Here is a 13,933-nt window from a genome sequence, read left to right as displayed (position 1 = left end):
AATTCTAAAATACACCTCCAAAGCTTTGTGCATTCTGTTACTGCCTGTGAGTGCACCAGTACCAGCCTGTGAACATCAGCTAATTAATCAAATACAAGCCATGTGGGAACTTTTTACAAGGGCATTTAGTTCTACTTCACTGGAGGGCATGAAGACTCATCTAAAAATCTGGACTCCATAAACTTTCTTCAATTATTTTTATTTCAGTGGAAATAAAAGCAGACTGACAGTTTCTGTTGTATTTTAGAGGGGCCAATGCCATAAAGGCCTCTAAAAATATCATGGTTATGCAAACTAAGTAACAACAAATGTCAGTTCTGATCTGCAAGGACATTACTTTAAAACATAAATTTGAGTGCATTGTTAAAGTAACTACTTCAGAATTCATACAAAAAAAAATCCTAATTATCAGAACTGTCTCTTCTTGTAGAGGGGACAATCACATATTTCCAAATTATCAATCCCTATTTATGGCCTTGGGAACTGACAAGAAGTAGAATCAATAGCATATTGATGGATGAAAATAACTGCAAATACAGAGAGCTCTAAGTTTTCAGAAAAGTTTTGCTATCAGGGAAGATTTAGACAAAAAAAAGTTCATCTGACCATTTGGTGATGTCACTGAGCACCTGGAAAGCTAAACACTCTCTGTTTTGAGACCTTATTTGGTGAACTTCAGTAATGAGACATCTGCAGCCTACAAAAGTATGAATCTGTGACACTAAGCACTGTTTATAGAATAGAAACAGAATGGGCTCTATTTACAAAATCACCTTTTAGTGTGCTTTGGCCTCGTATTTTACAGGAGCTGGAGTAATTCAATAACAGCTAAATAAATCTGATCCTTGTAGATGGTTTGTTTAACAAAACTCAGTGAGATGGAACAATATTGGCTTTAGGTGCACAAGTCAGAAGTGGAGATAAAATTTTCCCTACTCATCTTTCACCATCTAAATCCTACAGAGGTCTGAATACAGCCATGCCTTGCCCATAAATTATCAGGGGGCACAGACTCCCTGTAAAATGAAAAGCTGTACTTTCTCAAGCAGCACTTTGAGCCTCCAGGCTTCTGGTTACTCCAAGACAGCTCAATAGAAGTATAAAGTAATCATTTTTCCACAGAGTGGATATTTTTATACTGTTGAAATTGTTCTTATAAGTGCCAAAGAAAAGTTAACTTAACCTACAGTACATCCAAGACAAATTCCTGCCAATAAATATCTGTTCCTCTATAGAAAATGCTTACCTACAATTCTCAAAATACTTTAGAAAGGAAATTAAAATAAAATGACACTGAATTAAAACACAGCTACCCTTATAAAGAAAATTAAAATACATTTATTCATGTTCCACTTACAGAAAATTGGAAAAGCAGAGCCCTTGTAATTTGGATAAGTTTTCATGGAAACCCCAAGACTAGACTCCATGGTTTCCAGCTTTTCTGAAAAAGGTGTATTTCTCCGGACCCAGGGATGCAATTGTATGGTGGTGATCACAAAAACACCAGCATTGCTCAAAACTCAACACATAAATACCAAGTCCATTCCCCAAACTTGCTACTATGTCAAGCCACTCTGTCAAAAATGAAAGAATTCAAACTCAAGCTTTTTATGATCAAATTGCTCCAAGATAGGCTGAGTACTTTTGTTGCATGTTTTCATACAGCCAGACATACATCTATTAAAATTCTTTTAAAAAAAAACAAAACACCAACCAGTAAAACCAACCCAGAGCACTTGACACTTGAAACTTTTCAAATGTGATAGCAAGTTCAAACAAAAATATTACATTTACTTATTTGTTAATTAATGTAATACACTGATAGACTAAAGTGTACCAATCTTCTCATATTTTCTTCTTACAGAGTAAGACATAAAAGAAGACAGAAAGCAATACATGATTTTTAAAATTATCCCATCCAAACACTTAGCACTCTTAAAGAACACTTGTTGGTATCTTTACATAAAGCATAGCTAGATTTAGCTCAGATATTACAAAGTAACTAATCTCTCAAATACTCAAGAATGAATTATTTAAAACCACAAAATCTGTGTGGTGATTTGTCTTAAAACCACCCTAAGAAAGCAGAGAGAAGATGCTGTGCAGCTTTATTCTAGGAAGCCTCATGGCTTGTTCTAACTACGAACCTTGGCTGGCTACTCCACAGCAACACGCTCCTCCTTGTTAGGCTTTGAGTTCTGGGAGAGCAGGGATACCTAAAAAGACCCATGTCAGGAATCTACTGCCTCACTACACGTTCTGCTGCTACACATTGGTACAGACACCCCTGCAGATGCCCGGGGACAAGGGGCTGATTGCAGGTCTCAAACACCGATGGCCAGACAGCCACGGAGCCAACAAAGATCACTGGCAAGGACATGCTGTGAGAAACAATGGGATGGGGCTGAAGAAGGTGCCACAAGGGAGGTAGGGCAATGCTTTTCTGGGACAAATGTCCTTTTTCTGGGTCCTGGGAATAAGCAGAGCATAGCCATGGGATTGAGGTCAAGAAGCAGACGTGGACCAAAGGCTGGCTCAGTAGGGAGAAAACAAGACCACCCCGAATCCCAAAGGGCTCTGACCCTTTTCCAGACACGCCAAGAGGAAAGAACTGCACATTGCAACAGCTTGCATAAAAAGTGAGAAAGTTACCTCCAGGGTGGGGAAAACTTATCTGTAAAAACCTACCTCCACAAAGCCCCAGTGGGCACATCCCAGCGTGCTGGATCAATGCTGGAGACAGCACTGGTGATCTTTCTGTCTGTCCCTCTCTCTCTCACTCTACCCTTTATTCAAAATCCACCACTGTGTTTACACGAGAAGATAAGGGACTAACATACCAATTTCCATACCAAGTGTATAATTTACCACTCAAACTGTCTTTTTAAAAGTCTCTGACATATGTGGTTCCTTTTCAACCACGGGCATACACAAATCTTGGGTGCTTCCTTTCAGGGTGGAACACCACAACCCTGCAATGTGTTTTTGAAATGTGTTTGCCACCAAAATGGCATTCTTGAAAAAAAAACTTTTTGACTTTCACAAGAATGCAAAACAGAAAGACTGCAATATGTTTCCCAGTTATCCTAAAACTTTCTTCACTTTTTATTAACCATTGCATTACACAGAAAATGCTGATCCTTCCTCCTCACCTTCCAAGACATCCTGACAAACTGAGAATATGCTCAGTCTGCTCTGGATGTGTTACAGCACAGGAAGCAATGTTCAGTCACAAAGCAGCCTTTGAAGTCTTCTGACATTGCCTGATAAGAACCAGGTTTCTGGCATTCTACACCAAACTGCCCAAGAGTCTCCCATATTTTCTGCTGGCAGAAGAGATCCTGGCTCATGCCTCAACACTTTCAACATTTCAGGCTCCAGGTTTCAGAGATTTGTACTCTTCAAACATCACTGCTTTTGTGCATGAGTTGGGAAAGGACTTGGTAGAAAAAGTGAACACAAATTTGAAGTGGAATAGGGAGAGGGGAATCTTATTTCTCAGCCAGAAGCTTTTGTAACTCTGTGGAAAAACAAGAATAAAGGGCAATCTCATTTTTTTTGTAGTATACAAAATGTATGCTTAATACATAACACACCTGACATATCAAAATTGTATTACTGGTAATCAAAGTGGTCCATATTTAGAAAAGAAACAAGAGAAGCTGTGCTAAATACCCAATATTCTACCACTTATAAATCAAGAGAGTAGCATAATCCAGTAACAGACAAAAACTAAAACAATAAAATCAAGGAATGAGTGGAAATGAGCAGCTACTTTAGTGGGGTATGCATATATGGATATAGAGTTCACCTCAATATTCTGTGGACTTTTATTTCCTTTAAAATACAGCAAATGTTTGTAGTTTTTTCTGTTATTAAATACATTTGTAAAGATCAGGGCAATCTACAGATATTTCATTTTACACCTCATTTTTTATTTACTCCTGAAACTAGAATAAAATCAGGAAGTTTCCTACATCCAGAAGGAGCAAGAGGGACAGCGTTTGCTTACATCTAAAAAGACTCTCTGCAGTGTTCTTACGTGATCACCAACAAATGAAGTACACTAGATGCTTCTCTTAGCCATCAGCAGAAAAAAAAAAATGTTTAAATATTTAATATGCTTTTAAAAATGTCTTCTGAGTCAACCTATTACTAGTTTTTTTGTGGTGACCAAAAGTAAAACGTTTAATTGAAACAGCTGTTCCTTAATAAATAACCAGAAGCTGTGTGCACAAATGCATGGTATTTCCAGATTAGATTTTCATGCATGGCATTCCATGCATGATATTTTCATACGCTAGAATATAAGACAAGTTAAATAAGATCTCAGTCCAAATAACAAAAGCATAGAGAATCAGAAACGATGACTCCAAAATAGACCTGGGCCTACCTCCAGTATAAACAACTTGATTTCAGTATTAGCTTTAGGATGCAAAGCTAATATTTTAGATGTTATTGCTGCTTTTACTCAGGTAAGCTTCACTGTTACAAAAGTTCACCAAAAAATACTGTGGATATATACTGCTATTCCAGGGAGGGAAAAAATGAAGTGCATTAAAATTTGGTCCAAATATGGTCAGAAAACCAAAAAAATCATGCATTTTTTTTTAACCATCCCTCCGATGCATATTCACAGTACAAGCAACAAACCATTTTTTAAAAGGCTGTTTTTAGTAAACTCTGCACAACCAATTCCACCACAGCAGGATAATTAGGAGTCTGGTTTTACAAGACCTGCATTGACATTTTTGTCAAGTTTGCTTCATTCTTTGGACTAACTGGGCAGTCCATTATTTTCAAAGAGCATCCTCACACATGTAAAATATCTGTGTAAATTATCAGGTTTGTGCAACTGCTAAACAGTACAGCAGCCACACAGAACTGTCAATAGCAATGCCTAAACTATAGAGAGTTTTGCTACATTTTCCAAACCAGCATAGTCTTGTCCTGCTATTAAATAAACTCATTTTGCCCTATGATTCACTTCAGAATTCAATTTTTAAGAGTCATTTTGCAGAGCAGAAATACATTTCTAAAAATTCAATTGCCTTTAATAGAAAAGCAGGCTTTCATATATTGAATGCTGTGTTCTTGGAAGTGCAGCTCTTCAGCACTGAAATGAAAATAATATTTCATTCTGAGTTTGCATTATCTCTTGTACGTAACAGAACAGTTGCCAAAGAAATGCCAAGGAAAAAGGTGGAAATTGTGAAAAGCAACATTTCTGATACTGGAAATCTCTGTGGCTTTGGGTTATCTGATCCCCACTACACAGCTGAAGTTGCCACATACCAAGAGCCAAGAGTTCATGTCTTGAATGGTATGGCTTCTCTGATAAAACACAAATGTTTGGGTTTTTTGTGTTATTTTAATGATCCTTGTTAGCTATTGCATTTCTATTTCTGCTGGCTGCCCCTAGCCTGTGCTACATTTTTCAGGACATACATTTACTCGAGCATTGCAGGCAGAGATACCCTTTGTTTATTAGCCATGGCTTTTACTCCTATATTGCCTTCAGTAGAACTGCTCCCAGAGATAAATTTGCATTAATGAAGCAAACTAGATACTGGGAAAGTGTCAGAGAACTGTTAGACAGAATAATTTTATTTGTATAATTTTGATTATTATGCACCCCAAATTTTGTAAGATTTGAAGTGATGTAGAAGGAACATACTGTTAACATCTTACATAATTCATCCTGATAACTTAAATAGTTTCTTAAAACAGCATCTCCTGGATGCCAGCTTTTGAAGTGTTTAACGAGGTATACATAAAGAGGGTAATAATTATAATGGGGGTGTAATGAGCTTCACTATCACCAGGAGTCAAAGTACAGTAGATTTTTATCTCAGATAATTATTGTTATGTGCAGTAAATGCATCAGCAAAAGTGAAGAAATAAAGCCTTTGGATTACCTTTGGTGAAGGGAATTCACAAAAGAGAACATTAATTTTTATTCTGACTTTGTTCTATGAATTTGACAGGTGTTAAGCTGCTAAATGAAGAGACCTGAGGCCTTGTGTGACATAAAACTATATTGTACAGCAAACACGGCAGAACTTCCAATTCCACTGTGCCTTGGCTACAGGTGACAAGAAATCACTTATGTCTATGCAATTAAACTGCAAACTTTTCACACCAAAAGGACAACAACTTGCAATCTGATCAGGGGACTTAACTGCCTTAGCTATGAGCATCAGAATGCTGCCACAGAGACACCTGGGCAATAGCACAATCCACACTCCACACAGTTACTCTAAAATGAATCACCTTCTCCTAGGGAACAGAAGGCTTTCATTTACAAGCCACATTCATTCACCCTCCAGCCCTACAGCCAAAACAGCCACGAAGTCCCTAAATATTGCTGCTGCATTTTGTAGTGAGTGTTATCAGGCTGGGCTGAGATCACTGCACTGGCACAGAGCACTGAGCACAGGTGCTACCAGCTGCTTGCACTGTTCACTCTGTTTAAAAGGATTATTGATCTGTTGTGATGGACTGTACTACTGGCCAAAAGCTGTAAGGCTGTTACATGCAACATCCAGCCATTTCAACCTTCCAAAGACAAAAAACTCTTCTACTAAATTTTAGAAAGTTTGTGTTTTGGGTTTGTTGGTTTTTTTTTCTTATGTATGAATATTTTTTCCTTTGTATCTCAAACTCTCTTAAGCATTTAAACAAGTAATTTTGTAGCTAAGATCAAAAGTTTTCTCTGAATTTATTATCCTTAAACTAATTGAAAATTATGACTGGCTCACTAAGGCAAAGAAGCCCAACTGGTAAGCACTGAAGATGGTAGCACTTTGCTGCTCACTCAGCTGATAACAACTTGATTTTAGTCATTATGAGAGACTGAGTAAACAACTCACGTAAGGCAGCTGGAGAGCTCCAGCCTAATCTCGTAAAACCAGTATTGGTAAACCACAAACCTGTCAAGGTGCTTTCACGTGCTGCTTGGCATATTAATTATGTCATTAGCATGCCATGTTTTTATATACACCACTGGTAGATACATCAATGAAATTATAAGCAACAAACAGAAGAAAGGAAGGCATGAATAAAAGCTAAGTAAATTCAAAGCAAATTCACTTCAGTTCCAAACCCACTCCTCCAGAATCAGAGGTGTTCTTTGAAGTCAACTGTAACTTAAATGCAGGTTTAAATAATTTTCCATTTTCTACATAAAATAAAATCCTAAGTAATTTTCCATTTTCTATAACCCAGTATTTTCTGTGCTGCAGCATTATCTGAAAACAAACAAAGCAGAACAACAACAAATAAAAGCACTAATTCTATGTTTGTGAGTATTTCTTGGAAACCGAATAGCTGCTTTGTTTTATCACATTCATCCCTCTTTTCAATTGCAAGAGCTGTGACAAACAAGTTTTGAGGAAACAACTGCTTTTGTAATTAACACTGATCTCTCCAGGCAGGCTGTGGGCTGCTGCCTGTCCTGGCCCCTCGGAAGCTGTTTGCATTCCCCAGCTCCATTACAGCTGCTTGCTGTGGTTATATAACACATATTTATACATGACTTTTTATGTAAAATACTTCACAGCTCCCAGTGTATGTTAAGTTAGGAGCTTATTTTGAAAGTTCTTCACCAAGTCCACCTACAATGGCCCACAAATCCACACAACAGATTTGCAACAAGCAATTCAGCCAGGCCTAACCCTTTCTCAGATTGTAGCTGTGGCTTTTCAAGAATGCCAAAATCAGCTACAATCAGTGTCAATCTCTGAAGAAACTCATACTATCTATTTGTGGCAACAGCCATGTGAAGAAGTAGTTCAAAGGAAAACTTGGCTCGGTAGAGGAAAAAAGATCAGGAACCTCAAACTCCAAAATACTCCAGGCTGCACAGACACCAATTATTTTACAGGACAGAGCTCAACCCAAAGCATTTCTCTACTGTGTTGTGCTTAGTATAATATTTGAGAAGTTGAAATAACCCAAAGATTTATTGGCTTTCTGGGGGGAAGTCTGTAAAAGTAATTTTAAATTTTTCTAAGTTTTTTCTTTTTTATACCCATGCATGGACCTTCTAAGCAACCTCCCCACTCAGAAGGCTCAGAAGACAACCTTCTTTTGTAATCTTGGGATATGTTTTGAAACATATTTGAAAAAGCAGATTAGTAGTCATCAGTACCAGTGCTATATTTTAAGATAAATCTCAGAGCAAAGGACTTGAGTTATAATGAACGAGGAACAGTTAAGGATTATTTGATACTGTGCCTCATACAAGGAGGCTGAAAGCTGATGAGGGTTAAATACTTCATTTCAGTTTCATATGGTGAGGCAAGGACAGACTTTACACTGTAATTCAATGAAAAAAAAACCCTTATTTATAAATGGATAATCTAGGATAATTTCCCATCAAATACTAAAAGTAATCATGATGCAGGATGTGTGACTCAACTGTGTTGCTTTATGATACAGACCTATCGGCCCTAGTTTTTAGTGATTTGCTGGGTATTGAAAACATTTGTCCCCATTTCTTTTTCCCTATGGGCTGTGACCACATCCTTTTTACTTTTAAAAAATCCTTTGATTATTTTGTATTTCTTTATATTTGGGGAGTATAACTGAATTATTATTATTATTACTATTTTATGGAAATTCCCCCAACAGGAACAGGTTAGGTGTAACTACACAAGAAAAAGCTAATCAATAACAAAATACCTTGCCATTCACACAGAAGGAAGCCCACAGTGATCACACAGTGATCCAGAAACCACAGAGCAGAGTGAAGTAGTGCTCCCTTTCCCAGTCCTGCCTGAGTTCTGTGCTGTGATAGACCTCGGGTTTAGGCACGGTTTGTTAGGAAGGCACCCCCCTGATCAGGACCCCATGAACTGTGAACCTCAGCTAGCCAGCATATCAGAAGAGAAGCTGTCCTCTGAAAACAGGCAATTTCATTTTCTGAGGCAACAATCAGCTGGGCAGTGCTACTCAAGCAACTCTCCCTACTGAGATCACTCAATTTCTTGCCCTGTGTTTCATCCCTTCTCTATAACCTTTTATGAGTGCAGTAACTGCCTATTTTGGTCCCTTTGATGGAAAAATTATTATTCGTTGTATAAGATTTCCCATCATGTATATAAAATAATATATTTCATACTCATCATATTAAAATGGATGTATTTTCATCAACATAATTAATGTTTTTTGTATTATCATTCAAATAATTGCATACAGTTGTAGCTGGAGAACACCACAGTTCTGAAATAGCACTCCTCATCTGTAGATCAATGCAAATGCAGCTGGTAATTCAGCTTTTGTGAACAGGTCATCAGCATGACTAGCATATTAACATCTCAGCCAAGGAGCAACACTTAGAGGCATTCTTTTAGAGTTAATGAAAGGGCTTAATATGTACTTCAGCAGTGATTATTTCCAAGAAATTCGTTAAAGGCAAATGGGTATCACTTGAATTTTAATTCAAATTCTAATTTTAATCTGAACAGTTATTGTAGGCATTGCCTGATGGTTCAGAATATATTCTTGCTCCTGATCCCATTGTACACTTCTTAGATTTGTTCAAATTAATTGTGTATGGTGTTACTGATTAAATTCCCTGGGAAAAAACCACAATACTCATATATAATGACTAATTTTCTCAGCTTATTGATCCTAAGTTCAGAATCATTATGTCAGTGCAAATGCAGAATACAGGGAAGACAGATGCTATACTAGTATCATAGAGAAGGCTCATACAGCAGCCATAATTATTTCACATTAAAGACATAGACTGTTACCTACTTTATTTTGCATTAATTTCCCCTTCCCACTCCCACCCCAAAAACAAATTCTGACAAAGCAAATAAAAACACGTACCCCAAAAACATTTTTAAGCATTCAGCATATTCATATTATTGACTGTAAAGACCCACATGAATCCTCCAGTGAATTGTCATTAGAAACAGAAGAGCATCATTTGCAATGACCTAAGGACTAAGGGAAAGATCAGATTCATGCAGGCAGCTACTGGCTGCTGTGTAAGAGCTACAATTATCTCTCATATTCCTTCAGTTGGGCTTTGTCTCTTGTAGGGCAGCCTCCACCTTTCAGTCTAAAATTTTTGTGGCCTTCTTAGAAATGCATTCCCAGAAAGATCAGACTCTTGAGGCAGAATTGCATCATCCCTTGATTTATAATGCCCCTGGTAACTGAACTCTCATTCACATCTTCTCAGCAAAGGCAACCAGCTGACAGTTCAGCTTCCAAAAGAGCAGAGACCATTGTGCAAATGCAGAGATCCAGAATGACTCTTTCAAAATTAATTCTATCTAATTGCATGTGGGAAGATAGTAAATAGAAGAAGGAATTAAAATAAATTAATTCTTCCAAATTCTTACTGAGGTAAAACATAAATGTTAAAGTCAACTTATCCCAGCTTCGGTATCGGCTAGGGAGAGGGCTCTGTCTGCTCCACGGTGCTTCTCAGTCAGTTGTGGGTTTGTTTTTCATTTTTAACCAGAGAAGGTTTGTTGAGTCTGGGTGTGCTGAAACTCTTCAGCTCGTATTTAGTATCACACCCTGAGATACTGAAAATAAAATTTACAGCACCATTAGCACTCAGTAAAATCTACTAAATGATGTCAAAGGGATTCTTGAAAGCTGCTCCTTGTCTCCTGCAGGCAGAAGAAGGGAACTTAACAATAGATAACCCTTTGCATGCAAATAGCAAAGCAAGATGAAACAAAGAGAAACAGCAAAAGAGAAGCAAGCAATATTACATTCATAAAAATAATGCAAGAAGCTCCCACAACTAACAAAGCAGTAATGCTGCTTATTTAACCAGCAGGGTATTGCTACCTGTCTTTCATAGGAAAAATGCTGTTACAGTATCACTTAGAAATTCTGTGTTCAATGTTCTTCAGCATTTTTAAAAGTGTTCAGTAGTGTGCAATGTTTATCAGATTTTTTGTTTTCTGTGCTTGCACTGGAAATGCTAACCAGAATTTTTTTTTCTCCAACAGGACAGTTTTAAAACCAGATGTAGACGGCAACAGTCAAAAAAACCCTACCACTATTGAGGTTACACAGTGCATGAGTGATGAAACAGAATCTGAATCTATTTCTTTGCAAGGGTTTGGAAAGAACCTACCTTGACAGAAATATTTTGCATTAAGAAAAAAGTCAAAGCTCCACAAACACTGGAGAAATACACAGGGATTTTTTTTTTAAGTTTTTTTTTGCATTTTTGTTATTTATTCTGCTTTATTTTTTAATTTCTACATCTTAACATTCTGAAATGTAGTATCTAGTGTTCTGTACTTCCTATATTGTGCACTGGCTTTATGGAAGCATGAGATAACCCTAATTATTTTAATTAAAATTTCTGTTTCCATCTACAAAGTTATTAAATAACTTTCCTTCCCACTGTTTCAATTGTATATTAGTATGTTTAAAAAGGCATTTTTGAAGTCTAGCTAATTTGTTAATATTGTGAATTGAGTAAGTATGAGTACTATATAAATTAAACACAACACATAGAAAGAAATCTTTCAATCTCTGCTAGGCAAAATTTCTAATCAAATTAAGAAAGTTTTACCTAAACTATATCTAAATAAGAGCTAGAGGACTTTGTCACAGGCAGGAGCTGGGACACCTGTCAAAAACCAATTGGGAGCACCGGAAAATTTGTCCTCAAGAGGGAACTTACTCTGCACCATCCTTACCACACTCCTGACTTTACTCACCCAAGACTTCTTCTACATGAACTGATGAGTATGTAGGTCTACCCCAACATTCTGGATGTATTTGCATACATTAATATAGATATGCATAACTGTTAAGCTATTTTATCATCATTCATGTAAAAGCTGTAGGAAAGAATTGGCAATTTCACTGTGGTGTATGTTTAACACTGACAGCTCACACTTCTTCATAGTATTAAATTATTTTTATTTTATGATACAAAACTTTCCTAAAAGCAACAAAAAATAATTTAAAGTAATCATAGATAACATGCAAAGAATAAAAAATACTTAATCCTCAGTAGGAATATCTCTCTCTTATGTGTACAGAGAAGAAGAAAGGGCCAGGGAAGAGCAATTTCCCTTGTGTAACCCTTCTGGAGATTAATTCAATATAGTACATGCCCCTGTGGATTAAGAAGCTCCAAATACATTAAGTGTACGTACACCTGTTCATTGTCTCACAGATATGGAAAAAAGGATATCTCTTTCAAGAGACACTAAGGAAAAAGAATTGCACTCAAGAAGGAGCTAAATAACTGCCTGCTCCTCTCACAGCAGGAAAACCTCCTCCTATTAAAATAAATGCTACTGTAATGGCAGCTGATCTGCATAATGTTCTGGAAACACATGCAGGTCCTTTCTCTGAACAAAAGATGCTGTTTTTCAAAATTAACTTGAAATCAACCCACTAAAAATTGCTTACAATGAATAGCTGCATTACTAGACTATCTATTCGTAATTGTTAGTTTATATTTCTCTCAAAAATAATTTATACTATAAAGTGAAATGTTCCTTGTATCTTGGAATCATAGTTCGTTGTGTGATTCTTCAATAGCTTTGGTGTCCCTTCCAAATTGTTAAGAGGTTTATACACAACCTGTGTGCCAAGTAGTGCTCATTTTTGCTTTTAGAAATGCAGTTGGCAATAAGTAAACTGGAAAAATTTGCAAGTCTTCTGAGTTCTGTTCTCAGTTAATTGTAAGTGCTCTTTCTTTTCTCCCAACTTGTATGTAATTCATTACACTTCAGCTTTTCTTCTTGGCCTTGATAAAACCTGACACAGTAGTTTTCTTTCTTCTTAATTAAAAATATTTTTTACTTTGTTGTAAGGTTCTGGGAATGACTTCATTGTATTTGGCAAGGGAGGATACTTGAAAGAAAACTACTCTATGGGCCTTTCTGCACTAGGTCTGTTTCTCTCTGCCTGAAATTGTGAGGCTTTGTGTTTGATAACCCAGATGGTCCCTTCTAGTCTTGCATTCCTTAAAAAGGACACAGAGTACTGTAAACTGATGCCACATGGCACACAAAAATCACAAAATACTTTAAAATGTCATGCAGCTACTGAGCAAGTTTTAGCCCCATTAATACCATTTCATAAAAGAAAATTACCATTTTCAAATGCAGTTTGTGTTAACTCTCTGAAATCAGAAGATTACGCTAGTTTTACCATTAAGCAAAGGCATAAATGCAGTGTCTCTCCCTCAGATCTGCAGCAGCAGAAGTATGATTATTGAAAATAAATGGAGAAAAACTTGACATTTCATTGGCCATGATGATCCTAAAAATAGTCACCAAGACATATTTTTGTGTGGAGATGGGTGTTTGACAAATACATGATGAGCACTTTCCATCACTATTGTTATGATCTACATCTTGTCTTCAAAGCTTTTACACCTTTTTGCAGCAACAGCTCTTTTGCTGCCCCATCAGGGTGGCAGCCAGCGACTGGCCTCACAGGGACCCCCCACATGGTGTCCAGTATAAAGGAACAACACTGATTTTGTACCCCAGAGTAGCATTTGTTCCTGTGCATATTCCATGGAATAACCTTCATGGAAGTTATGGGGTAACATGCAGCTCAAGGCTGATAAGAACTTCCAACCTGAGAAACAACCCTGACTACACAGGAAAACAAATTACTTCAGCAGGGATCCAAGGCAACATGGTTTCGAAGCTAGGAATAAGCTAGGAAGGAAGCATGAAGGAAAGCACCAGCACCAAATCCAGTTTGCAATAAATATGGAGATGCACTCTGGAAAATTTAACACACATTTGTGTAAAAGTCAACAAGGATCTGAAGCACTGCTCTTTATTAGGCACCTATTCCAGGGTGCCTGATACTGCTCACAGCTCATCCTTTTCAGGGATCCACATCAGGTATCCAAACATTCACTGTGGCCTTCTCATTACTAAGAATGCATTTGAGAAAGCACAAGTGAGTT

The sequence above is a fragment of the Poecile atricapillus genome, chromosome 10 (genome assembly GCF_030490865.1).
Source record: "Poecile atricapillus isolate bPoeAtr1 chromosome 10, bPoeAtr1.hap1, whole genome shotgun sequence".
Lineage (NCBI taxonomy): Eukaryota > Metazoa > Chordata > Aves > Passeriformes > Paridae > Poecile > Poecile atricapillus.
This window is presented reverse-complemented; position numbering follows the sequence as displayed.